The sequence below is a fragment of the Serinus canaria genome, chromosome 8, assembly GCF_022539315.1.
Source record: "Serinus canaria isolate serCan28SL12 chromosome 8, serCan2020, whole genome shotgun sequence".
In the NCBI taxonomy this organism is placed as follows: domain Eukaryota; kingdom Metazoa; phylum Chordata; class Aves; order Passeriformes; family Fringillidae; genus Serinus; species Serinus canaria.
In genome coordinates, this window is record NC_066322.1 from 3,979,511 (window position 1) to 4,004,146 (window position 24,636).

The window sequence follows — 24,636 nt, forward strand, 5'->3', positions numbered from 1 at the left end:
GGACTTGTATTTGAGCAGAAGGTAAGTATTCAGTTGGCTGCTAGAGGTCTTTTGTAATTCATTAGCTATTTAATCAAATTTTGGCTTTTTTTTCCTTGCTAAAGACCATGTCTATGATTTATTTAAGTCCTGAGCAAAAATGTTTAATATCAAAAGCTTTGTTTTTTAAACAATATGGATTTTCCCTGCTCTGAAAGCTGACAAATATCTTGGTGTTCTTCAAATTTATTTTTCTGTTGAGCTCATTGTAAAGGAGATATGCACAGGCAGATGTTGATGAGAAATGAAGGAATCAGAAAGGAAGGAGCTATGTGGCTTAACAATACCTCAGATTTCTTTTTATTCTGTGTGTAACCTTGATTTTTTGTAAGTTCTCTGGATCCTGATGCTGCTGGTTTGGACAGTTTTGTTAGAGGTTGGCATAGAGATTCAGTCTTTAATGCACAACACAGGTGAGAGCCTTCCAAAAATTGCCATGATGTGTATTTAGCATCTAAAACTAGAATTTGGCCCTCACGTTGGGAAGAAGGGGTGCCAGTGTATTCCCCAATTTGTTGAGTCCTGATTTGGTGAAATACCACCTTAGCCACAGGAACCACATATCTGAAAAACTATAATCTCTTCTGTGTATATGCTGTGTAGTGTCAAGCTGGACCTTAAGCATGTGACAACTGCCAGTCTTTTAAAAATCCCATTTGTTATTGTTCTTTGGAATTATCCTGGTTCTGTGGCAGCGGATGAGGACTCTATAACCAGGTGGTATAGATTCTGTCTTGGTTCTGTCATAATTTCTTGTGAAATGTGAATAAGAATGCCAGGAATGAAAAAAGACATAGACATTTAGGAACCTAAACTCCAGTGAGTGCCAGTGAGTAGTTTTCTAATATAAATAAATAGAATGTATTTGAGATATTATTTTAAACCTCAGTGTTTTGGCTCAGGCTAACGTTATAAACTCTTTCAAGTGAAGGATTGTCTTTTTAGATAAACAGCAAAACCTCTTTAGAAAGGAAGCCCTGATCTAGTTGACACCTATAAATTTTTTACAAAATAAAAATACTTCAAACATCTTTCATTTAAATTGTTATTTGAAGATTTATATTATTGCATTGAGTTGCTATGGTGGCACTTGCAATTTCCATTCCTGCCTGGAAAGCGTAAAGAGGAAAAAAAAAATATGAATAGCAAACATCAGAAAGTAATGATTTGTCATGTTTTGAAATGTATTACAGAAATATCAACTTAGGCAAATATGTTTGGCTGAACTCTGGCATGCTGCCTGGAGCTGAGGCTTCCAGACTTGTGCAGAGCCTCACTGTGTGCAGTGCCTGGGCATTGGGAGCTCCAGGGTCCAGCCTCCCTGCTGGACAAGGGGAAAATGGACATCCCAGGAGTGGCTTACCTGGACATTGATTTCATGGTGCTTTTCAGGGGTCCCTGAAGTGCTGAGATCTTATAGTGGAACTGGCACTTGTTACTGCTGAGATGTGTGTGTGCAGGTCCTGAGTTCAGCAGCAAGTGAAACAGCCCCACTGAATTCCTCAGTCCTTGGCCCAAATGTGTCCCACAGCCTGAAGGGTGGAGTGGTCAGTGTCAGCTCCACTTTGCCACAGAACCATGGAATGGTTTGGGTTGGGAGGGATTTTAAAGATTATTTCCAGTTCTACTCCTGCCATGGGCAGGGACACCTTGCACTATCTCAGGTTGCTCCAAGCCCTGTCCAACCTGCCCTTGGACACTTCCAGGGATGGGGCAGCCACAGCTTCTCTGGGCAGCCTGTGCCATCCTCACAGGAAAGGATTTTTTCCTAATATCCCATCCAACCCTGCCCTCTGACAGTTTGAAGCCATTCCCCCTTATCCTGTCACCACATGCTCTCATGAAGTCCCCAAGAAGCAGTGGCAAAAGAGTCAATAATCAGCAGCTGTTAAAGAGGGATTATATCCACCCTTGGATGCTGATGTTGGTTCTGAAATGGCAAAAGGGAACATATTGTGGTATCCAGAGAATGGTTTGGGTTGGAAGGGACTTTAAAGATCACCTCATTCCAACTCTGCTGCCACGGGCAGGGATGTCCATGAGCTGGACTCAGAGACATAATGAGAGAGTAAAAGAAAGGTCAGGAATGAAGTGTTGCAGGCAAAGAAATGTACAAGTCACTATTTAAACAAGAGGCTTTAAAAATGTATTATTATTAAAAGGAAAACGATGAAAAATTGATTTCATACTTTCAGATAGGGAGGGCTTTATGTAGCAGTGGGCTCAACTAAGCCAAAAGTGGGCTAAGCAACTTCCAAAGGAAGGTGTCAGGAATCCTTTCGAGTGCCTAACAGAAATAACACATTAAATCTTACTTGAAAATGCCTTTTTCAGCTAGTGCTTATAATACCATGCTGAGGGCATATTTCAGGATGAGTCTGAGGTTATAAAAACACCTACTGAGTAACCAGTGGCACTTGCTTCAGCACTTGAGTTTTCCTCCGAGGTCTTCCATCCAATTATTGGCCAGATCCAGTGATATTTAACTTATCAGATCTGACAAGAGCTGAACCCAAGGTAGACTGACTGCCTAAACATTTATTTGTGTCAATGACACGTTTAAAACTCTCTGCTCTGTCTAAATATTTAAAAGGAAATATAAAGAGGAAAATGTAATGTGACATAAGAGGAAATGAAAAACAACCTTACTTGCTGAGGACATTCACTACACACAATTGCTGTCTCCTGAATACCTGTTATTTTGGCAGAAATTGAGGGGAATGCAGCTCTAAATATCGTGTTCATCTGTCTCTTTTTAACAAAAAATGACTTTTACAATGGCACGTGGATCTTTTGCTGTCAAAATCATGGAATATGAACACAGCCAAGATCTTTAGGAACCTCTGAGACTGAAGTTTCCAATTGTAAAATCTACATCTAAAAATGAATAAATAATGAAGATAAATATGTACTTAGTGAAAAGAAGCTGCAGTATTATCCAAATCAGAGAGCTTAAATGTGTCAGCTGCTTGTTAAAGTAGACAAAATCTTAAGAACAAAGTATAATAAGTTTTTTTTACTGGGGAAGTGGAGAGTTTTAAGTTCTCAACCCCCCTTTTATTCTCTAACCCAGAGTAAAGCAAATTTTTAGAAGCAGATAACCTCTATTTTCATAGCAGAAATACATTTTCCTTAGTAGGCACCCTTTGCTTTCAGTTTATGTGTATTTAAACCAGCGTGAGCACTCTGCAAGGTAATGCAGAACCATGTGGGCTTTCAGGATGTAAGGGATTCTGAACATTTTCTTCACCTGTGAAGTTCTCCTAGAAAGGAGTTTATTAAATTCCGAGGTGTCTCTGTGTGGATCATCAGTGGTGTCTGGGGGGAATGAGAGAACAACAGAACTCAGAATGTGTGCATAAATCATGCTCTTAGCAACATGTTCTCTGTTGGAACCTGACACTTATGTTTGCAAAAGCAAACCCTCTCTAAATTAGTTTGCAGTTAATTGGCTGTGAAAGGAAACGCACCTTGCCAAAAAGGATTTGAAATATGAAGCAGTTTGGATTTGTGAAGGAGTTGATCGCTGTTCTTGGAGAATCACAGCCTCTTTCATGGGCATCTGGGAAATAATGTGGTTCATAATCTCCAGTGCTTTCACAAATTCCATTATTTGGCAGGACAGGCATCTACTTGCTGCCATCTACTAGAAGATAAATTGATGTTGGAGGGGCAGTCTTGGACTGTTTGTTGGAGCTGCTCATTTGCAGCTGAGGAAAGTGTTTGCAGCAGGGTAGTTCAGTAATATTTTGAGTATGTGAAGGAGACTAATAGAGGCTACCAGACAGAATAACAAGATCTTGTTTCTATTTTTACTCCCAGGACTCAAAATTGAATGAATGGCCATGTATATAACAATAATTTGTGTTTATGTATGTCCTTGCCTGTCTCTGGGGTCCTTCCAAGCATTCCTGGAGAAATTCTGACTGGAGGCTTATGACATACATGTGGTAGAGATGGACATAAAATGAGCATAGGTTGACTTGTCCAAGGTCATAGACTAGTCAGGGACGAAGCTGAGATCTGAACCAAGCTCCTGCATGTGTAACCAAGAGATTTTGCAATCTTTCTTGAGATGCATGAAAGGAAGGTTCCCCTTGTGACCAAACCACAATACAGTAGAGGATCTACCTTCAGAAACCAGTGATAAATCTCTGGAACATTCAAGACTTAATCCCATGTTTAGTATTTCCATGTGTTGGCTTTTAATAGAGAGATGTCAGTGGTATTTTTTGGGATAATGCATTTTTCATCAGATTTCACTGTGGGTACAAGAATTATCATAACCTCTTCCTGATATGTCACTGCCAGAAAATAGAGCAGCTTCCCATTTTTCATGAAGAGCTACCAAAATTTTTCTACACAGATCTTTTTTTGGTGGGCAAGAGCAGTGTTCAGCAACATATTCTGCTCAGTCACCTGAGATATGTGTGAGGAAGTATCCCAAGAGATCTTTAGTGGAATGAGAGAGCTGAGTTTCTTTGCATTTGAGAAAACTGAGGATGAAACCAAATCATGATTAATTCTCCTGCTGAATAGCAAAAGGAGCTCACTGAGTAGCTACAGCACTTGGAGAGGGGCTACCATAGTTACTGATAATGCAGCAGATACTATTTTCAGTCAGTGCCTAATTGCCTTAGAGGAACTTATTAAACTGAAATCACTATTGTGTGAGGAGCTATTCACATAGAGGATCTCCAGAGTGATCAAGATGATCCTGCTGTGGGCTACAATATAGATCAGTAAATGTGAAAAGGGGTTTTGTGAGAAGGCTGACATCTTGAGAGCTCACTTGGCAAGGGACAGGTCTGCACGTTGTGCTGTATTTTAGTAAGATGTTAATAGCAGAAATAATGGCTCTCTTTTAGATATTAAATTCCCCCTTGAAAAATCCCACTTGAATCCAGCAAAATGTAACACTGTGTATTGTTCACTTCCAGATTCTTTCCAAGCACCAACAAAAACTCATTCTCAAACATCCCTCAAAATATCTCTGTACCATTATTTGGTAGCCCTTTGTAATCAGCACAGCTTGAGATACCTTAATTATTTTCATGAAGGTAAGGCCTGTATTCCATCTCAGGAAATGTCCAGTTCTCATTAATGCCACTGGCTGTCACACACGGGCACTCACAAGAACCCTACAGGTTTTTGGCCAGTGTTTGCCATTTTTGCAGGATGATGCTGGTTTTACAGTGTGCATTCTGCCCCAGCATTTCATGTGAGAAACATACAGGCTTGCAGCTGGGCAGCCCTGCTGCTGATTATCTTGCCTCTAAGGTGAAACTGGGAAGTTTTTTGATTACTCTTCTCCTAGGGAGTCAGAAACTTTGACTGTGAATTATCAGCGAATTCACTGTCAACAATTATCCTGCAAATTATCTCTTATTTGCAGGTAAACATTTTTGCTCTGTGGGGTGCAGTGGTTTACTAGCAACTGCAGTGCTTATTGAAATTGGATAGTATAACAAATTACTTAGAATCCAGGCCTACAGGTATCAGTGGTGGATATTTTAATGTCGTTTTGAGGCAATTCTTTAAAAAGTTTGTACAGTGCTCTTGGTTGTAAGATTGAATTCATCCTTCTCTCCACTGATGCAGACAGGAACACTTAAAAATATTCTGATCATGGTCCTGTTAGTACAAATTTATTCAGGAGCTCAGCTGATCCTACTTTCCCTTTAGTTGTTTCAGCAAGTAACAAGTCACTGAGAACTGCTCAAATGACTACTGCAAAAACAGTTGAGAACTACACTTTTAGGTTTTGATCTTCAGCTCCTCCAGCAGTTCGGTGGAAATGAAATTTTTGGCCTCCAGGTCTTTATATATAACTCTTAATGGTTTGTCACATAATTGGTGATGGCATAGTGCATCATCAGAAAGGAGAATATAGGAATGATGAGTTTAATCTTTACAGATAAACACAAGTGAAATCTGTCAGTCTTCACACCAAACTTCTTGCTCCTTTGCTTCTTGATCATGTTTTTCAGTAGAGAGAAGGAACTGTGACCAAATATATGCTCTCATGTGAGAGTTTGTGTTGCAAAGTTATGGCCTAAAAAATATTTTACATTAAACCAGAGCAGATTGCTTATGGCAACTCCTGCATAATGAAGGAACACAATGAAGAACTGCAGTGCATATTGCTCTTCAGGTCTGTTCTATTTTCATAGTTGTTTTTTTTTTAAGTAGAAAATTGCATAGTATAATTACAAGTTCATTTGCATTCATATTACAAGCTGTGAGCTACTAGTCTTTTATATTTAAAAAGTATTATTAGCAAGTGTGACTTGCATCCATACATTTCAGAAATGAATGGGAATGAAGTTTTATACTACTCAAAGTTCCCTCTCTACTTAGCTGCCAGCACCCCTCCTGTAAACTCCAGGACCTCAGTGAGGCCAGCAACACAATAAATGTAACTTCATTTTAGTGTGAACTGGTTAAAGGGTAAGAACAGCTCAATTACTCTTTTCCCCCCAAAAATTGTCTTTTGGGAACTACAGGCCACCAATATTTTATTGGACCTAATATGTATAGACAAGCATGTCTCCTCAAGGATGCTGCCTATTATTTCCTAATGAAAAAAATTACTTTATTTCTCCTTTAGTTCTTTGTCTTCCTAGATGGTGAAATTCTCATCAATAGGAAATTTTGCTGCAATGAAGTTGACTACTTACTTCTTTTAATTCACATTAGAATAAGTGGGTTCAACTGAGAATCTGACCTTTCATTTCTGTAATAAATTGAAATGAAGAAAACAGTTCTATAGCGAAAAGCTCCATTGCATCAAGTACTTCTATAAATGTGGCTTGAATTCTGAATTTTTTATGTTGTAAATGTTATTACATGACGTTATCTTTTATGCTTAATACCTAATGTGCTGCAGAAAGAATAATTGAGGGAGATGAAACTGATAATATTTGAGAATGTTACCAGATCTGTGCATGTACTTCTAATCAATCTGCTCGCTCAGCCTTTCCCTCTGCTCCCTGCCCTGTTAAGTGTGTTGCCACATTGGTTCAGCTCTCCTGCCTGTCAGGTGGAGGTAAAATAACCTGTAGACATCTTTCTACCTTGTGAGCATCCTGGTGATCCCTGCCCGGCTGTCATGCCGGGGTGTGCACATCAGCAGCTGGGTACCTGCGTGTCCCGCAGAACATCTCGCTCGTAATTCCCGATCAGATCCAATCCTCTCTAATGGTCTGAGCCCTCTTCCCTGTCAGCCCAGGGAGACGTGGCCACTCAGCCCCGGGGGGTGAATCAGATCTATCTAGAGGCTGCAAAAAGCTTTTCTTTTAGTCATTTACCTCGGTTAGCGAGAGCAGCGCTGCTTTTATGCATTGATTGGAGATAATACTGGTGAAATGACAATAACCTGGCAAATGGACTTCTCTCTGTATGTAAATCCTTTCGGGAAGTGCATGACAGCCTCTGTTTTCTATGGGTCTCCGTTTGTAAAGAAGCTGTTATCACAGAATAAGTTTAATGGGTCGTGAATTTTGTGTTGAAAGGAGAGTCTCTCCATGACTTCTGATCCGCCTGCAACAGACCTATTGGCTCGGCTGCGAGTGCATTAGGCTAAATATGCTTCCTCCATTGACTCTGAAGGTAACAGCCCTAAATGCCTCATTAAATTTTCATGGGTGACTGCGAGAAGCCATGAGAAAAGCAGCACACTGGTGGTGGCGGCGGGGCCCCCGGCCCGGCCCCCGCCCCGCCGCCGTGCGGGGGGAGCCGCGATGCCGGGGCCGTGCCCGGGCTCCACGCGTGGGCAGCGGCCACCCCCGCCCCGGTTGCCCCGCTGACCGCCCTCCCTGCGCTCCGGGGAAGCCCTGGAGCCCCAGGGGAGCCCCCGGTACCGACTGTCCCCCGGCCGTGCTTGAGCGCGGTGCTGCGGGCGGGGCGCGGGGGTCTCCATGCGCTCCGCTCCGCTCGCCCGCGGGGGCTGCCCCGGGGCCGATGACAGACTCGGGACGAGCCAACGGGCCGAGCCTCCCCACCCGCCCCGAGCGGGGACAGCCCCGCCAGCCCCCTCCTCGCCCGTCCCCCTCTCCCTGCCCTGCTGCACAGCAGCGCTGAGACCCCCAGCCCTGGGAGAGGAGGAGGAGGAGGAGGAGGAGGAGGAGACCGACCCCTCATCAGCCGCGTTCCTCTACCGCACACCTCCCTTTTCCCCTCCCTCTGGCCTCAGCGCCGCGCTGGCGGGGCCGGAGAGGGCAGGCGGCGCGGGAAGGCGGCGCTCCTAGCATGGACGGGCCATGTGTATCCTAAGGAATAACAGCAGCTGCTGCGCCCACGATGGGGAGCAGAGGAATGCGAGGAGGAGAGGGCTCGCTGGGGCAGGTGAGAGAGCCGGTCCCTGCTCCCCTGCACGGCCGGTCCTGAGGGCGGCGCGGCGGCAGGTGCGGGTTTGGGGGCTCAGCGGGGCGCGCTGCTGCGAGCGGGGACCCTCTCCCCGCAGCAGCATGGAAGGGCAGCTTTTCTCCGAAAGAAGTTTATTTTTTGCCCGTCCTTCCCCCCTCCCGCTCACTCCCGTCCCCCCGAGGCGGGGAAAGGGCTGGAATCCCCTGCGAGTCGCGGGAAGTTGCCGGCTGCGGGGGCAGCGCCGTGCGAGGGTGCCCCACACCCAGCCGAGCTCTGGGGCAAAGGGCTGGGGGCTCTTTCGCCATCCCCCGCAGCGGGACAAGTAAAAAAAAAAAAAAAAAATCGAGGAAGGGGCCACAGACACGATGCGGCTGCGGGATTCCCCCCGGCCACCCCCGCCGTGCCGGGGGTCCCTGGGATGCGCCGCTCTCCGGAGCCTCGGCCGCTGCCGCCCCGCAGCTGCAAGCGCGGATCGGTCGTGGTAGCGCCGCTTGCCGTGGGAAGCGCCCCCCGCTGCCGGGCTGGGAGCCGGCCGAGGGCTCGGAGTCTGCGGAGGGCTGGGATGCGGCTCGGCTGCGCCGGCGCTGCCCTGCCCGGGAAGGTGCGGCAGGGCCGGGGGACGCCGCGCTGAGGAGAGGCGGGGAAATGGCGCCCGGAGCGGGGCGGAGGGGCCGCTGGACGCGCGGCGAGCGGGGCGAGCTCGCCCTCCCCAGCCGGGGACCCCCTGGGGACCGCCCGGCAGCCCCCGGCCGGCAGCCCCCGGCTCCGGTCAGTGGTGCGTGGTGCAGGGCAGCGGGCGCAGAATGACCGCTCGCGTTAGGGGTGCTGCGGGTTCATGCGCCTCTCCTTTACAGCCCCTACTTCAGGGGAAAACCCGACATCACCCTGTGATCTGAGTGTTTTGGAGGGCTTTCCTCTCGGGGTTGTGCACGGCTACAGAGTCACCAGGAGCAGGCAGGCGGGAGTGAAAGTTGAGAGCGCTGCGGTGGGAGGAAGGTGGGCGCAGGAGGTGCTGCCAGGCTGGATCAGGACAGCGGTGACAGAGCCCACAAGAGCCGGCAGGACAAGCAGGGGACTCTGAATTCCCCAGAGCCAGCTCTTCCTTTGGTGTTTTCCAGGGTGTTTCACACCCTGGGAGCTCAGGTTCATGACCGGCTCATTTGAAATGCCTCTATGAATGGCGAAGTGGGATACTGGGACTAGTAATCATAGTAAAGAACAGTAGATAACAAAGCTGGTTTCTGGGCTGGAGAGTCCTGGAGCTTGCAGACGAATGGGAAGTTTTTAATTTCCCGACGAACTTCTGCTTCATTGTACATTTCAAACCGGTTAAGTCAATTTCCAGGTCTTTCCCCGCAGTAGCTTTAAAAGCAAAGTCCTTGGAACTCTTTGCCATTTGTCTAAATTCTGAATGCATGTCTGAAGCATTTAATCATGTTTATTGTTTTCAGCCACTCAAACGGAATAAAAATTACTTATCGTTGACGAGGCTTATCTCGCAAGCTGTTTCACAGTATGTTTCCATTGCAAGACACAGCGCTGTGTTAAACTACTGATGACTGTATTGTTTATTGTTCTTTCATTCCCCACCCTCACCCCCCGTAACACCAGTATCAATCTGTTCCTTACTGCTCTACTCGAAAATAACGGAGGAGCAAGTTTTCACCAGTTTGGTATTTTCACTCCTAGCTGAGATTTATGTCTTTTATATTTGCTCTTAAGCTGGTTTTCATTCAGTGTGCTGAAGGCAGCTGATGTATTAAAAAGAGAATCAAGGCATAAAGCTGAAAGGGACTTGGAAACTCCTGAGCTGAAACTGTGCATGGAATTAGTGCTGGATCCACAGCATTATTTATTTGTTTATCCACATACATAACACCTTCCTGAAGCATAAGGTTCCTTGCCCCTTTGTCATTACCATTTTATGTCATTACACAGCTCAAATGACTATTCACACTGGTCTGGAAATACAGATTTATTTTTTGGAGTGTTTTGATCTTGGACTGTACCTCATAGGTGGTTTTGCTTCACTTTAACAGTATCTCAACACAGTGATGGAGGACACCATCATGTTTTCTTGTAGGATTACCTTTGGGACCTTAGTGACTGCACACATCAGTGGTTTCATCTTAGGAGGATTGAAATTGATTTTCTTCTTTTTCTTTTTCTTTTTTTTTTTTCTTTCTCTTTTTTTTATCTCAGCCAGTGAAAGACCCTGTGTATGTCCTTTGACCCATGGCCTCACATGATGAAGTGAAACCAGTAGTGGAGGATGTAGACTTGAAGTAGCTGCTACTAAAAAGTAGAGGTATCAGAATGAACCCCTTGTCCTGATCAGCCTGTGTGATTCTTTGGGCAAGGCACAATTTTTAAAATTCGCAAAATTTGTAAAGCTGCTGCATATATGTAACAAAATAAATTTAAAACATGAGCAGTATGATACTTTTTTTTCATACTTTTGATGGGTCCTTGCTCAAGCAAAGGAAGATTGACCATTCCCTCTCATCCATAACAGGCCTTTGTCTCTAAAGTATTTTAGATTTCAAATTTTTGCAAGGTATTTGTGTTGAATTTAGCAACGGCCAAGCTTAGCAACTAAATATCAGTGAGGTGGGAGAACCTCTATTTTTTACAACCCTCTTTGCATTTTAAAGTGATAGCAAATACTAGCAAAGAGGAACACGATTTTCTAGATGTTATAGTTCAAATTAACTTTCCCAGTCAATATTTAGTCAAGGTCTTGATGGTTAAAGTTAACTGTCCAAGTCAATGTTTAGTCAAGGTAATGACTTGGTTTTTATAAACACTACCCAAGCATTCTTGCAGAATTAATCAGAGTTGCTTGCTCAGCCAATTACTTAGGAATAAAGCTACGTTATTACTTGGTCTCTCACATGTCCTGTTCTGTTAAGTGTTATTTCAGCAGTGCTTGCTTGCAGCCCTTCTGTGGCTTCATTCTTACAGCACCAGCTCTGTCATTCAGGCATTTATTTGCTTGGTGGTTTTGGGAGGTAAGGGAAGTCCTGCACTCACCTGTTTCTATGGGTAAGAAGATGAGGTGTGGATGCCAGGTGCAGGCTCCCAGAAGGAAGTGCAACATGTAGTGCAAAAACAACATTTATTTATGTCCAAGAGAGCCTTCAGGAGCTGTGCTGAGCAGCTCCTTGTGCAAAGGGCAAAGGAAGAGAGGAGCACTTGGGATAAAGCAATCATTAACAATGTATGAAAACCATTTTGGTGTCTGGGACAAAAGTGATGAAATTGAGATTTGTTGGCATTGGTACTTACAGTGAAAGATGGAAGCATGTTGTGATCTGGGAAAGAACTGGAAATCTTTATTGTGATTCTTCATTTCTTGGCATCCCTTTAAATGGGATCTTCATTCTTCCAGGATGGCACTTCAGTCTCTTAAACTGACATTAGAATCACAGTCTGGACTTCCATTGTACAGTCCTTCTTTCTTTCTTTCTTTCTTTCTTTTTTTTTTTTATTTTTTTTAATTGTACCACTTGCAAATGCATTCCCTGCAATTACATGGGTATTAGAGTAGATATTCATTAGGATTTTACTAATCTGAACCTCAAGTGCTGTTCTGCAAATTTGCCAGCCTTTGTAAGGCAGTGCTTGACTTCATCAGCTGCACTGTTTTATTATGAGTATTTTGATACAGTGGAATGAAAAGCATATATTCTAAACCAAGTAATTAATCAGATTGAAACATTTTCATTTTCATACTTTGGTTTGTCACAAAGAGAGGCTGCAGCTCTCTATTTTTCCCTTAACACTAGTTTTTGCCCAGTCTAACTGCAGCCAAATGACATTTCATGGTGGTGGTTTAAGAATTTCATCCATGAATCAATCTTCCATTTCTGTTTCAAGGCAGCAGAATTGCCACAGCTTAGAAAAGGTGAGTAAACCCAGCACTGTGAGCTCAAGGAAAGGTACCTGCATCTGTGTATTTAATCTTACACTGCTGTCAAACACATTTTTAAGTGTTCCAGGTGTAAGGAGTGTTCTAGATTCTTAATTTGGTTTATTTAAGTGGTTCAGCCACATGCACAGATCCTCTGTCAGAACCCACCAGTGTGAGTCTTGCTGGTGACACTGGGGTCTGTGGTGGATCTGTCTCTGCCATAATGATGAACCAGACCAGAACAAGACCTGTCAGCTTTTGTCTCTTAATCAATATATTGCTTTTTGTGGGGTGAGAGTGAAGCTCATTCCCTGGGATGACCCATGTGCTGCTGCAGGTGCAGAGGCTGCCGAGTCCCCAGCTGTGGGGGAGCAGCTGCCCAAGCCCCAGCCCTTCAGACAGCTGCATGTCCTGACCAGCTCCATCCACAGCAGAGCAGCAGCCTTGCTGAAGGGCTGCTTGTCACATCTTGCTCTGGCTCAGTCCCCTCCTGAGATATGTGAAGCTGTTGACATGAACTTCTGGCCCTTGAAGGCGTCAAGATTTCCTTCAGTTACTCATGGGACTGGGGAGAGGATGGCTGTGGGTGAGCTTTTGAAAATGCAGTGTTCCTGAGCAGAAGCCTGCTGGGGGAGCTGGCTCCGGGCACTTTCCAGCCCGTGATCCTTTGCACTTTCTACAGACAGTCATTCCATTTCTCTTGGTTTAATGAGCATGCAGAGGTTACTTTTCTTCAGGGTATTTTATCTTATCTATTTATTTTCTATCTTATGTTTTATATTCTTATCTTAAGGATAAGAATATTTCCTTAGGTTTTAGATATACAGAAGAAATTCTTCCCTGTGAGGATGGCACAGGATAAAAGAGAAGCTGTGGCTGCCCCATCCCTGGAAGTGTCCCAGGTTGAGTTGGACAGGGCTTGGAGCAACCTGGGATAGTGGAAGGTGTCCCTGCCATGGCAAGGGGTAAAACTGGATGAGCTTTAAGGTCCCTCTCAACTCAAACCATTCTGTGATTTTATGGTGTGTACCACATAAAAAAAATAGGGCAGTTGCTGGTTTTTTGTATGTCTCTGTGTATATATATATATATATATATATATGCCAAGATTCATTAGCCACTCTTTTTACTCCATAAGGATTTCTCAGGTCTCCAGGTATTGCCAAGCAGTTACACTGAGGGATTCTCCACCCTTCCCACTCCCAAATAGTGATTGCTCTTGTGGGTAGAGGAGCATCAGTTTCTTAAGAGTCTTTGCAATTCCCTGAGCCTGAAGGCAAATTAATAGAAATTTAGTGGACCACCTAGTTCTTGACTCTAAATTCTCCAAAGAGGAGTCTGACCTAATTTATATTGTATTGGAACAAATAATCATATCATGCATGTGTGCTTGTTGTTTTGTGGATTTTTTTTAGCAGGCATATTGCTGTCTTGCAGAAACTTCAGATTTAGATGTTAGGCAATGTCCCTGTGGTTTTGGGAGGTGCTTTTCCTGAGTGAGTACTTAGTGGAAAATTACATTTAGAGGATACTTGTGAAGAGGAAAACAATCAAGACAGAATACTGAGGCTGCTAGAATTATTCATACCTAAATGTGACTGTACTGTTGTTTAGTACTGAGGAGAATCAAGAGTCCTCTAATACAAAGTCTCCTTATTATGACTAAAGATGGAGCTGGAGTCTCCCCAAAATGCAGTATAAATATCTGTCATCACATGTCCTGGGATAGGGGTTCTGCTGGGGTTTGATGTGGGTGACTGTAGGGTTGCTGAGGGTGTTTGTTGGGGCCAGAATGTGTTGAAACTCACTGGTAGCTGATCAGCATGCAGGCATTGCAGTTGTGGCCTCTGAAAGCAATTCCAGATGTGCAAAACCCTTTTTATGTTATTCTGTAGAGAGTAGCACCCATCAGTCTGTCTGTCCCAAGATATACTCCAAAGCTTGTCAGTCTGTCTGTCTGTATTCATGGTTTGGCAAAGTGCTGTCTAAACCTGCACAGGAAAGTGGAAAGCTTAGGAAAGTTTTGAGTCTGTAGAATTTCAAGATCATATCAAGAGTTACCTGAAAACAATTCTTCGGTCTTGAATTTCTTGAAGGACTTGGATTACAGGGAATCCAGTTGATATAATACCCATTTCAAAAGTTTCCCTTTTAGAGAAATGTCTTCTACTCAACTGACAGAGCAGTTACTTAGAGAACAGCAGGCATCAATATTGGATGTTTCTTAACCTAAAGAATTATATTTTTATTTCAATAATTGAAGTAACTGAGGGGAAAATTGTGAGTGATCTTTTTTTCACAATAAAAAAAAAAAAAAGAAGCTGAATTTCTGTTCCGTGAGATGCAGCTCTATAAACTATGCTAAAACAAAGAAAAAGACTTCAACTTGTTTCACCTTTCCAGGACCTGTCAGTCTCTGCCTGAGACTGGCCAGAACACCTCTGTTGGCATGTGCCAGATTAACATGGATTAGGTCACTTGAATTCCCCCCTCATTGAGTTCATACCTCTCCTTTAATCCTCTCTCATAGTATCTGTCAGGATTGATGGGGGAAAGAAAAGCTTCTCCTGCATTTGGATATTTTAACCAAATAATTAGCATGAAGAATTTGTTTTACCTTTTTTTTATTTCCTTGTGTAACCTTTACAAACCAAATACTTCTTAATCTCTTGTGTTTTGCTTGTGACTGTGGTGGGGTGGGAGACTCTGCTCCCTTGGTTTTGAGATTGGTGATGATGGGCACACTTTTAACTTGGTGCTCTAGAATCTCTGGTTTAGGAATTTCCAAGTAGCTACATAGTTAAGCCAAGCAAAAAAGTAATTAGGGAAAAAAACAAAATACTTCTAAACTTTAATGTAGCAGAGCTGATATTCAGGAAATTGTTTTGTTCTTCAGTTCATCAAGAGTCAGTGCAGCAAATATTAATATTTCAATTTTCCCTTTCATTCTTTTATATAAAAAAATACACACCTAATTTAGTTTTATTTTTACTGCCTCTTATGTCAGTTTTTTCCTAGCCCTGAGGCTGATCAGCAAATTCAAATCTTTTAATGGCAAGATTAGATGACCTGTTACGTGTTCATGTCTTAAATTTTAGCAGCTATTCCACAAATATCAGGGGTCTTCCCAGCAGGTGGATTTCCCCCCTGCTTTTTAAACATAATGAAAGTTTTCCTATTCTAGGATTTTAATTTCTGTGAATGTGCATCCATTTGGGAATGTGTTTGTTGTGCCACAGTTACACTGACAGTGTCACTTGGAAATGTTGTGGCCCCTGTTTGTGGTTTTAAAACACCTGGTAGTTGTTTGCAATACAGACTCCACTTTTTAATTGCACTATAATTAATACAAAACAAATCAACAGGAAGTGCTACTTCACACAGCATGTTAACAGTTAGTTCAAGTTTAAAAACAGTAAAAAAAAACCCATCAGTGAGTTTAATAAAGATTATTTTATGAATGGGGTTTTTCTTTGTGGCTGCTGAAGTAATCAAATCTCACATTATGGCTTCAGGACAGTTTTCCACCCACTGTCCCTGTGTGATAGTTTTTATATATTCTGACCCATTTTTCTTCTTTCTGAAAACAAGAGAAATAAAATGTTTGAGAAGTCCTAAAGAGGATAACAAATTGAATTGACCACTTACTGTTCCTGGCACTCAAATTTTATGGTCCTTACCTCCCTAGTGATGGAGTGAGCTATTCACCAGCACTGCGTGAGAGTTGCAGCTGATGAAATTTGGTAAAGTTCTTTCCAATCAGAGCCACTACGCTGATTTCCATCACATGAGGGCTTGTCCCCTGTTGCTATGTTACATTTGTAGCAAATGCTAATTGACTTTGGTGCATACAGATCCTCAGAGAAAAGTGAGAATTGTTACTGAGTGAATCCCACTGAGCCAGGCTTCAGTTTCTGGATTTCAGTGCGGGATGCTCCTGGTGAAAACATGAAGTCTTTTTTATGCTGTCAAACAACACCAGAAAAATAACTCTGCTGCAGCCTCAAAACAGGTCTGAGACTTCAGCACTGCTGAGTTTGGGTTTGGAAAAGAACAGTAAGTGATTTTCATAAGGGAGCTATGGATGCAGCTCTTCATTTTCTTCATGGCAGGACTGTTGGTCGAACAAACTGCCTGTATGTGGTTGTCCCTTTTAAATGTAGAGTTTCTCATGTTTGATTCTTGCATGATTTGTTCTGTTGGATTCTCAGGTAAGGTGAGGACATGGCAGAGGGAGGACTCTCCAAAGGATGCTTCTGTGCCTCAGCAGTCCTTGTAGAAGCAGCTGAGTTTGTTCGCTTAGACACAATGCCCAGTCCTGAGAGCTGAAATTTAGGTGAGAAGAATCCTGTCCTCAGTCACTGGACTCAGCTGCCTTTTTTGCAGGGAGCAGAAGTCCAGGGGAGCAGCTCATGCACATCAAGCTTCAAAACATTGCTCAGGCTGTGCAGAGAAGGAACTCAGTTCTTTATTGCAAAGATCATCTCTAGTTCAGAGAACAGACTGCAAGTGACCTGTGCACACTGTGGCTGGCTGGTTCTGCTAATCACTGCTTTTAGATGGAGCTTTTTGGTGGAGATGGGAAGAAGGACAGTCCTGAGAAGGGAAGTAGCACAGGTGGAGGAATTGGTCTTGTGGATCTGGGAACACAAGAATAAATCTTCCTGATGAAGACAGCGTTGATTTTCTTCTTTGTGGCTGAAAGTGTGTACATAATTTGCAGTGTAGGCAATGAATAAAGCAGGGATAACACCAATTTTAATGTCTGTATTGGATTACCTCTAAGACTTTGCTCATTCTGGAGGACTAGGATTATCTTTGGCTGCTTCACAGTGATTATTTATTAATTCATTTATTAAGGAGACTTATTTTGAGGTTGAATGATAGTGAATATATTATTTTCATAGGTGTGCATCTATTTTCTAAAGAAAGACTGAAACTGGATTTTTCCAGGACAGTCAAAGGTTTGATTTGATACAAGAAACAGGCATCCAGAAACCACCAGGAATTGTGCTGGTTTAGTGTATGTCTGGTTTCTTCTCCAAAAAACCTCTACATTCTGGAGATCACTGTAGGTTCACTGCTGTGTGTTCAGACAATACTGGAAAAAACCAAAGGAACTGAACCAAGGATGTCTGGAGGATTCCTTCCCACTTGGGGCACTGCAGGTCTTAGGTGAAAATTTTCAACTTAAGATGGTTATAATCAGCAGGAATAGAAGTAGTTCATGATAGCTTTGTAGTTCTAACATTAATAGCATGAAAAAGTTCAGCCCAGAGTTCCAGCAGATGGTTGAAGAGGTTTGGTCACTGCTGGCACACTTCTGTGGGACTGCATCTTTATCATTCCAGTATCACTGCATGAGATAAAATGCAGACATGACAACATCTTGTGTATTAATCTTGCTGAGTCCTAATTGTTCCAGCAATTGCTTCCTGTAAGGAGTTGGCCACACTGGCTACATTAGGGAGAGCACAGTGCTAAATAGAATGAATTGTACATTCAGATGTACTTTAGCATGTACTTTACTTGCAAAAAGTGGAGAAAGTCTCGTCTGCCTGTCTTGAAAGTAAAGGGAATAATGTCTGGAGGAACAGTTCCAATGCTTGACAATTAATAATAGCCCTTTGAAGAGAAGCTTTTAGCAGAAGGAGAGCACATAGGTTACAGATTAGTACAGAGAACAATGTAATTTTTGTGCTAATATGTTGAGATCAAATAACTCATTAATAGGAGAATAATTTATAAGGATGATGCAAGTAGGAGAATAAAGTTCTTCTAAATATTAATCTACTGCATGTATTATTTATTGTTGTAATAAAAGGTTGAGGAGTAGACAAGGGAGACTGAAAAGCCTTGCAGTTTCTAGTAGAGTTCACAAAGTGCTTTTTTAAAGGAAATTTCCTTTAAATGAGGAATGCTGGCGTAGCCTTTTGGTGAGGTAGTGGTAATAACTTGTAAAGTTTCTAAATGCATCTCTGTGCAGTAATGTGAGAGGGAAACTTCTGAGCCAAGGTTCTCTTCTCAATCCCAGCTCTCTCAGCCTTTCCTCCCAGCAGAGCTGCTCCATCCCTCTCATCACCCTGGTGCTTCCTCTGGACTCACTCCTATGGCACCATGTCCTTCCTGTGCTGTGGATCACACTTGGGAAGAGAAATCCTGAGTTTTGGCACCTGTAAAAGAGTGTTATGACCCTCCCACCTCAAATCTCACATGCCAAAGGTTGTCTTTTTAAAAACCTATTCCCTTTAGTGTTTATAGCCTTAGGAGCTGTGTTACAGTGTACCCAAAATTGAAAAATTACAATGGGAAAAGCAGCTCAGGGAAGAGGGGGCAGAAGAGAAACAGCTGCTGTTACAGGTACAATGTGTTGCTACCCACAGCCTCCCTTTAATCCACTGAATAATTTTATATTTAACAGGGACTTGTGAAACTGTCTAATGATGTGTTAATAAACTGGAGTGGGACACATTTTAATTGTCAGTTTTTTTCAAAGGTTTTTTATCTGCTGGCCTACTTCTTCAGGAGTGTGAGTAGATGATTAGGTTATGTATTCTATTTTTGAACACTCTTTTTGTAGTACAAAGCCTCGTGTGCTTCTGTCATTCAAAAACCTGACAGGACTCTGAATCCCCTCCTGTGATAATTCTGATTGATCACTGAGGCTTTTAAGGCACTAACACCACCTGTAGAAGAATTCTTAGCATGTGACAGAAATGTGTCTAGCTTGTTTTGGAGAAGTGGAGTTAGTTCACACATGTTCACAAAGATTGGTAAAACAGCTCCTTGTGAATTTTTGCCCTGACTGTAAGTCAGACTGTGTGTAATGGATAATTCAGCCTTATATTTTGTGAAAGCTTTCTCATGTGTTTCTTGTTCTTGTGTGATATTCTGGCACCTGTTGATGTTTGAAAGATTATTGCCATATTTCAGAGCATAGTATTGGGTAGAGAATGGCTTTACTGATGTTTTTCCTGGAGTTAGTCAGAGATGCTGTTCCTGCCATTAGATAATCTTCATATGTTACTGTTGATATGCATGTAGGAATATGTTGTGCTTAACAAAAATAAAATGTTGCTTGCCTTTAGTTTTTAGCTGTGGTAAACCAGATGTTTTTGAGCTCTGGTTTAGTGCTTTGCACTGCTGTTGTGTAGCTGTAAATCTCAAAGGAATTCTGTCCCCCAGGGATCCTCTTTTTCTCGTGCCCAAGTGAGCAGTAAAAAAGCTTTTGCCCTGCACAGAAACCTGTAAGTTGTGCATGTGCTTCCAACTTCAGTGTCTTCATCTCTATTGGACTTAGGTAGAAAATGTAGCATTAGTTTCTAAAATGGCCATCAGAGCTTCCTAATGAGACACTTGGATTTTTTTCCTCCTTTGACAGAACTAAATGTTACCTATTAACCATAATGCTTAAATTGATGAAGTGTAAAACTAGTGAAATGGGTTACAGGGAAAGGAAGTGAAAATATTATGAACCATATGCCCTAATTTATGTCTTCTTAGAAAATCCATCTAATGAAATTAAGTATTTGGAATAATTCAGCGTGTGATATTCAACAAGAAGTACAGCAGTTATGGTGGGGTGATCTTGCTTTTAATATAGTAAGGAAGATATGACTCCTTTTCTGGGGAGGAACATCAAATCCTAATGTGTTGAGATCCAGGTGCATCATCAAGACCAGGTTTTCTTTTCCTGTGGACCTACACTATTCTGTTTAATTGAGTAGCTGTGACAGCAGCTTCTGCTGTGCTCTTTGTGACCTTAAATAGAGGCAAATGAGGTGCCAGCTCTTCCAGTGAGTTCTTAATCCCAGTTTCCTGATCCCTCTCCTTTCCTCATGGCTCCTTATCTGGCTGCAGCTCCTCTCTCATAAATGATTGTCTCCATCCACTCTTAATCTCCCCCTCCCACGAAGCTGTTTTTACATCTTGGCTCCCAGGCTGAACCTCCCAAGTCCTCCATTTATAAAACAGCTCTCACAAATTCTTGTCTTCTGCTTCTTGTGATACAAGACTTCGTGTCAGAGTCAATCTCTTTTTTCTCTGCTCTGACTCTTCTGTTTTATGCATTCAGACTCAGCAGCTTGCTGGGTGCCTTGATGGAAAGATGAACCCCTTGCTGTCACTTCCACTGTTCTGTGTAATTTCAGTTCAAAGCAGTAATTAAAGAAATAGTCCATTTTCCAGGACAGTGTTTATAGGAATGTGAATGCACATTTTATTCCTTCTGGAGGCTGCAGGATGGGTGATAGCATAGAGGGATTTTTGTATAAAAGGGTCACCCTGGACAAATGTAAAAATCTCATTTTTTTAAAATTTTAAGTAGTTTTGGGCTTAGGATTTTTGGTTTGTGGCTTTTTTTTTTTTTTTTTTTTTTTTTGTCAGTTGGCTTGTTTTTTGGTTTTGGGGTTTTTTGGGGGGGGTGGGAGTTGTTGTTGGAGGTTTTTTTTTAGTATTAGCAAAAAAAACCAGATCTATGTTATGAAGACTAAATCCTACTCCCAGTTTCAAAACTCAGCAAACTTTTCAGATGTATGTTTGTAATGATTATTTAACATGGTCAAAACACAATATTTCCCTACAGCCTAAATTTTGGAAGTGATTCAACCCATTCATTCCTCACAGCCTGAAAATCACCCCAGAGCAGATCCACTTGACATGTAGAATTCTAGCCTGAACAGCTAAAAATCTGGGAAAGCTGCAAAGTGATTAAAGGGAGTGAGAAGTGTCAGCCAACCTTATCCACAGGTGGTGCTTCCTACCTTGGCTTTGAGTAGAGAAAATGTAAATAAGTAATTTATTTAAAGGGAATTATTTAGCAATGTTACTATTGCTACATCATAAACAAACTGCCCAGAATTTTTGGTGACATTTTAGACCTTGAGATCAAAGATGTGAGGGGTAACTGGAAGAGTGGACTTTGTGCAGGTCATGAGGTACTCTGGGACTGGTTGGTTTAATCAATATAAAATGTGCTTTATCTGATGACTCCTGTGAGACAGAGCATGAGGGTCATTGATACCAAGAGTTCTCCTGACTCTTGTTAATGGGGGAGAGAAGAATTGAAAGTACACTGGTGTTTGGCTTCTTATCTTTCTCATGATAATCATGGTGTGCATAATGGCTGTACATGTCTGAAGCATTTTCTTTGGGTAAATGAGTTTGGGATGTGGTATTGGAATTGAAGGGGAGGAAGATGTATAAATATAACCAATATTATCTTCTTGGGCTGTTACTAGAGAATTCAAGACGTGCAGATGCCAAGTCAGGGAGTGGAAATGTCATCCTTCAAAGACACATGAAACTCAAGGACTGGGATAAAAGTGTTGTGCACTTTGAGGTGGCTGAGTTACAAAGAAAGCTTGTTGTTTATGGAATTATATCCATGAGTCTTTTAATATACTCAAGTTGTTCTTTATTTCCTATGGAGCATTGTAGAATTGGTTTCCCTGGAGGTGACTGAAGTAAGGCTGGAAAAATCCTACCTGATCTTTAATAATCCTTCTCACACATGGTAATGCTCCAGAATTGTGCTATCATTGGATAATTTACACTTAAATCCTTCCATCTCTGTGCTCCCACCTTAAAAAAAAATCCTTTAGTGTTATGGGGAGCCAGGGATTGTACACTTGAAAAACCTTGGACTTGTTACCAGTTCAGTCTCTGATTTATTGTGATTTTCTTTTTTTTTCTGAGGGCAAGACTGAAAAATGCATTTCTCCCGTTATAGTTAATAGATTCAGGAAGTAATTTGCAGATCAGGAAACAATGGATCTCATATGATAAAAGCTCTGCTTAGGTGATTCATAAGGAAGATAAACTTGTATTGTTAAGCTTGCACATTTTACTCTTACTTGTAGGCCATGTATTGCTCTCCTGTGCTTTCCACCATCAAGCAGTAACAATTTTGCATTAGTAAAAAAGCCCTGCTGCTTTGACTGCCTTTCAGAGCCACACACAAAATCAGATAATGCATTTTACTGAATTATGAAGAACTGTGTTATTTGTTTATAACTGCTCACTTAGTTATTGCTGGCAGGGCTCTGTGTTACAATTTAATCACTTCCCTGCATCTCTGCAGCTCTCCCAGGCTGGTGTGAGCAGCCAGGGTACAAAGCAGAGTGACTGGCAGCTAAGTGTTTCCATCAGTCAGGATACTGATTTATTTCTGGGAGGAGGAGTGTAAAGGAAATGAGAATGGCTGTTTTTTGTAAGTGATGTGCTGAATAGTCATCAGTTAAACACTGGAGGTCACACATAAACACTGAAATCTTGAGAAAGAGAAAAAAAAAACCAACCTGGAGTGTGTCTTGTCACCCTCACTGCACACAGGCTTTGGGAAGTGTGTGATGCTCAGCATGCTCTGAAAAGGCAGCACAAAGGATGGGTCTGGAGTCCTTTCACTTACAGGGTTTTCCTCACAAAAGAAGGGATATGAAGCATTAAAAGGCAGGGTGTTAGGAATTCTTTGTTGTCTTGTTACTATACACACCTATGAAAATTTTAACTGTATTCAGGATTCTGGCATTGCAGAATGTTTAAACTGGACCCAAAGAATTGGAATAGGGCAGGTGATGTAAAATCTGTGCAAATGGATCCCTTTTGGAGTTAAAAATATAATTTAGCTTGAGCAAAAATAGGAGTAAAAACATTGGTGGAATATTATATCTATGCTTTAAAAGTATTCATATTCATAGGTATGCCTGAGATAGGAACAGATACATTAAAGTTTTCATTGCCTACTTTGAGGCAATAGAAATAATGTAATTTTATGTCCTCCTTGAAGTATTGGTTTTAATCTGGAAAAAATAATTTTTTTTAAGTAGTCAAAACAATAAATATTCTATAGCAAATCTGACAGCCTTAGATGATGTACAGAAGATAAAAAATTCAACTTAAGTTTTTTGATAATGCTTTATCATTCCTTCTGTATTCCTTCTGTATCTGAACTCATACAGATATAAAATCCAGAGGAAACCAGCAGATAGTTTTGAAAGAAATTAGGTATTTCTAAGATTTTAAACCTCCAGAGCCCACTGAAAATCTGTGCTCAACAATCCCTGCTTTTATAGCAAGGAAGATACCTTAGCTCTCAGGAGACTGCTTTAGTGGGGTATTCCCTAGAAAGCCCCCTGTAGCCTAGCCTACATTTCATCTTCTTTTTCTAACCTAAATCCTGAGGTTGTCAGACACTTTCATAAAATGTATGCACTAAAATTTGATGAAAAAATGTGGCTACATAGAGAGAGAACTACTTTAGGAGAAGCTTTTAGTGCTGACAATAGAGAAAGTTTTTACTGTCTCATGAAAAACTGGAACTCTGACTGCAGGGAGAGAGAGGGGGACTTGCCTCTTGGTCAGAGGAGGAATCTCTGGGTGTGCTGCTAAATGCACTCAGGGGAAGTGAAGGTATCTGCAGTATAAAATAATCAAATGTAAAAGCAGCCCTTGCTATTGCAGAGACTGGATGGCAAAGAAGAAGCCCCCCTTTTGGATTACACTGATTTCTGGATGGTTTATGCATCCAGATGAATTGATACTTCTTTTGAGGGTGCCCTTGAAGACACAGATTTTGAGGTCTATTTTGTCTCTTTCACAGGTAAAGTGTGTGGTATGTTGATAGATGTATGATCATGATAGTTTTGGAAGATGAAGGAGAAGAGAAAATGTGCTGTGGGCAGGAAACAGCTACTTCAGCATTTCTTTTTCCTCCTCTCTTTTATTCCTGAGCTAACAGTCTGTTCAGCCTGAATACAGATCTATTCTTAATGTGTTCAACTGCATTATTTAGCCCACCACTGCAAGCCACATTGTTATCTGTGGAGATGGAATTGCTAAGTTGATTTAATGGAGCTTTGTTAATCTGGAATTTCATTTATATCTTGTCTTGGATGTGTCTGTTGTCGCTTCTTTGTGTGATTTTGGCCAAAAGGCACAATTTTACACCAAGAGCAGCTCTTTAGCTCCTGGATACCTGCAAGAAAGCTGTCCAGGAGACTCTTGCCTTTTGAGAAGCACTTCAAACTTGCTATTAAGTGCTGTAGTGCCTCTGTTTGCAGCACATCCATCCCTTGGAAGGGAAGCCCTGCAGGAGCAGATCTCTGTTGTGAGTAATTACTGAGAAACACAGCAAAGAAAACCTGAGTGGTTTATTCATAACCTGCTCAGTGCCTTCATTCCTGACTCCTGCAAGGTAGGAGTGGGAACCACCAGTTGAAAACACAACCAGCCACTGGCTGAAAAGATCCGCAGTGGTTAAAAACACTGAGAGGGAGAGATATCAAATAGTCCCCTGGAAGGATATGGAGAAGGATTAC

At 42.1% G+C, this 24,636-nt stretch overlaps 1 protein-coding gene across 8 annotated transcripts in view; it reads left to right on the forward strand.

The window, feature by feature from the left end:
• DAB1 (DAB adaptor protein 1) overlaps positions 1 to 24,636 on the forward strand; it is a 211,223-nt gene that overhangs the window by 60,908 nt on the left and 125,679 nt on the right. For 2 of the 8 annotated variants that reach the window (XM_050977581.1, XM_050977579.1), the window contains exon 1: positions 8,183 to 8,385. The exons of 2 other annotated variants lie outside the window; for them this stretch is intronic. The gene's annotated coding sequence lies outside the window, so the exon portion shown is untranslated. Of the gene's footprint in view, positions 1 to 8,178; positions 8,386 to 24,636 lie in introns of those variants that run through there. 4 more of the 8 variants (XM_050977575.1, XM_050977574.1, XM_050977582.1 and 1 more) reach the window with 3 other exon arrangements.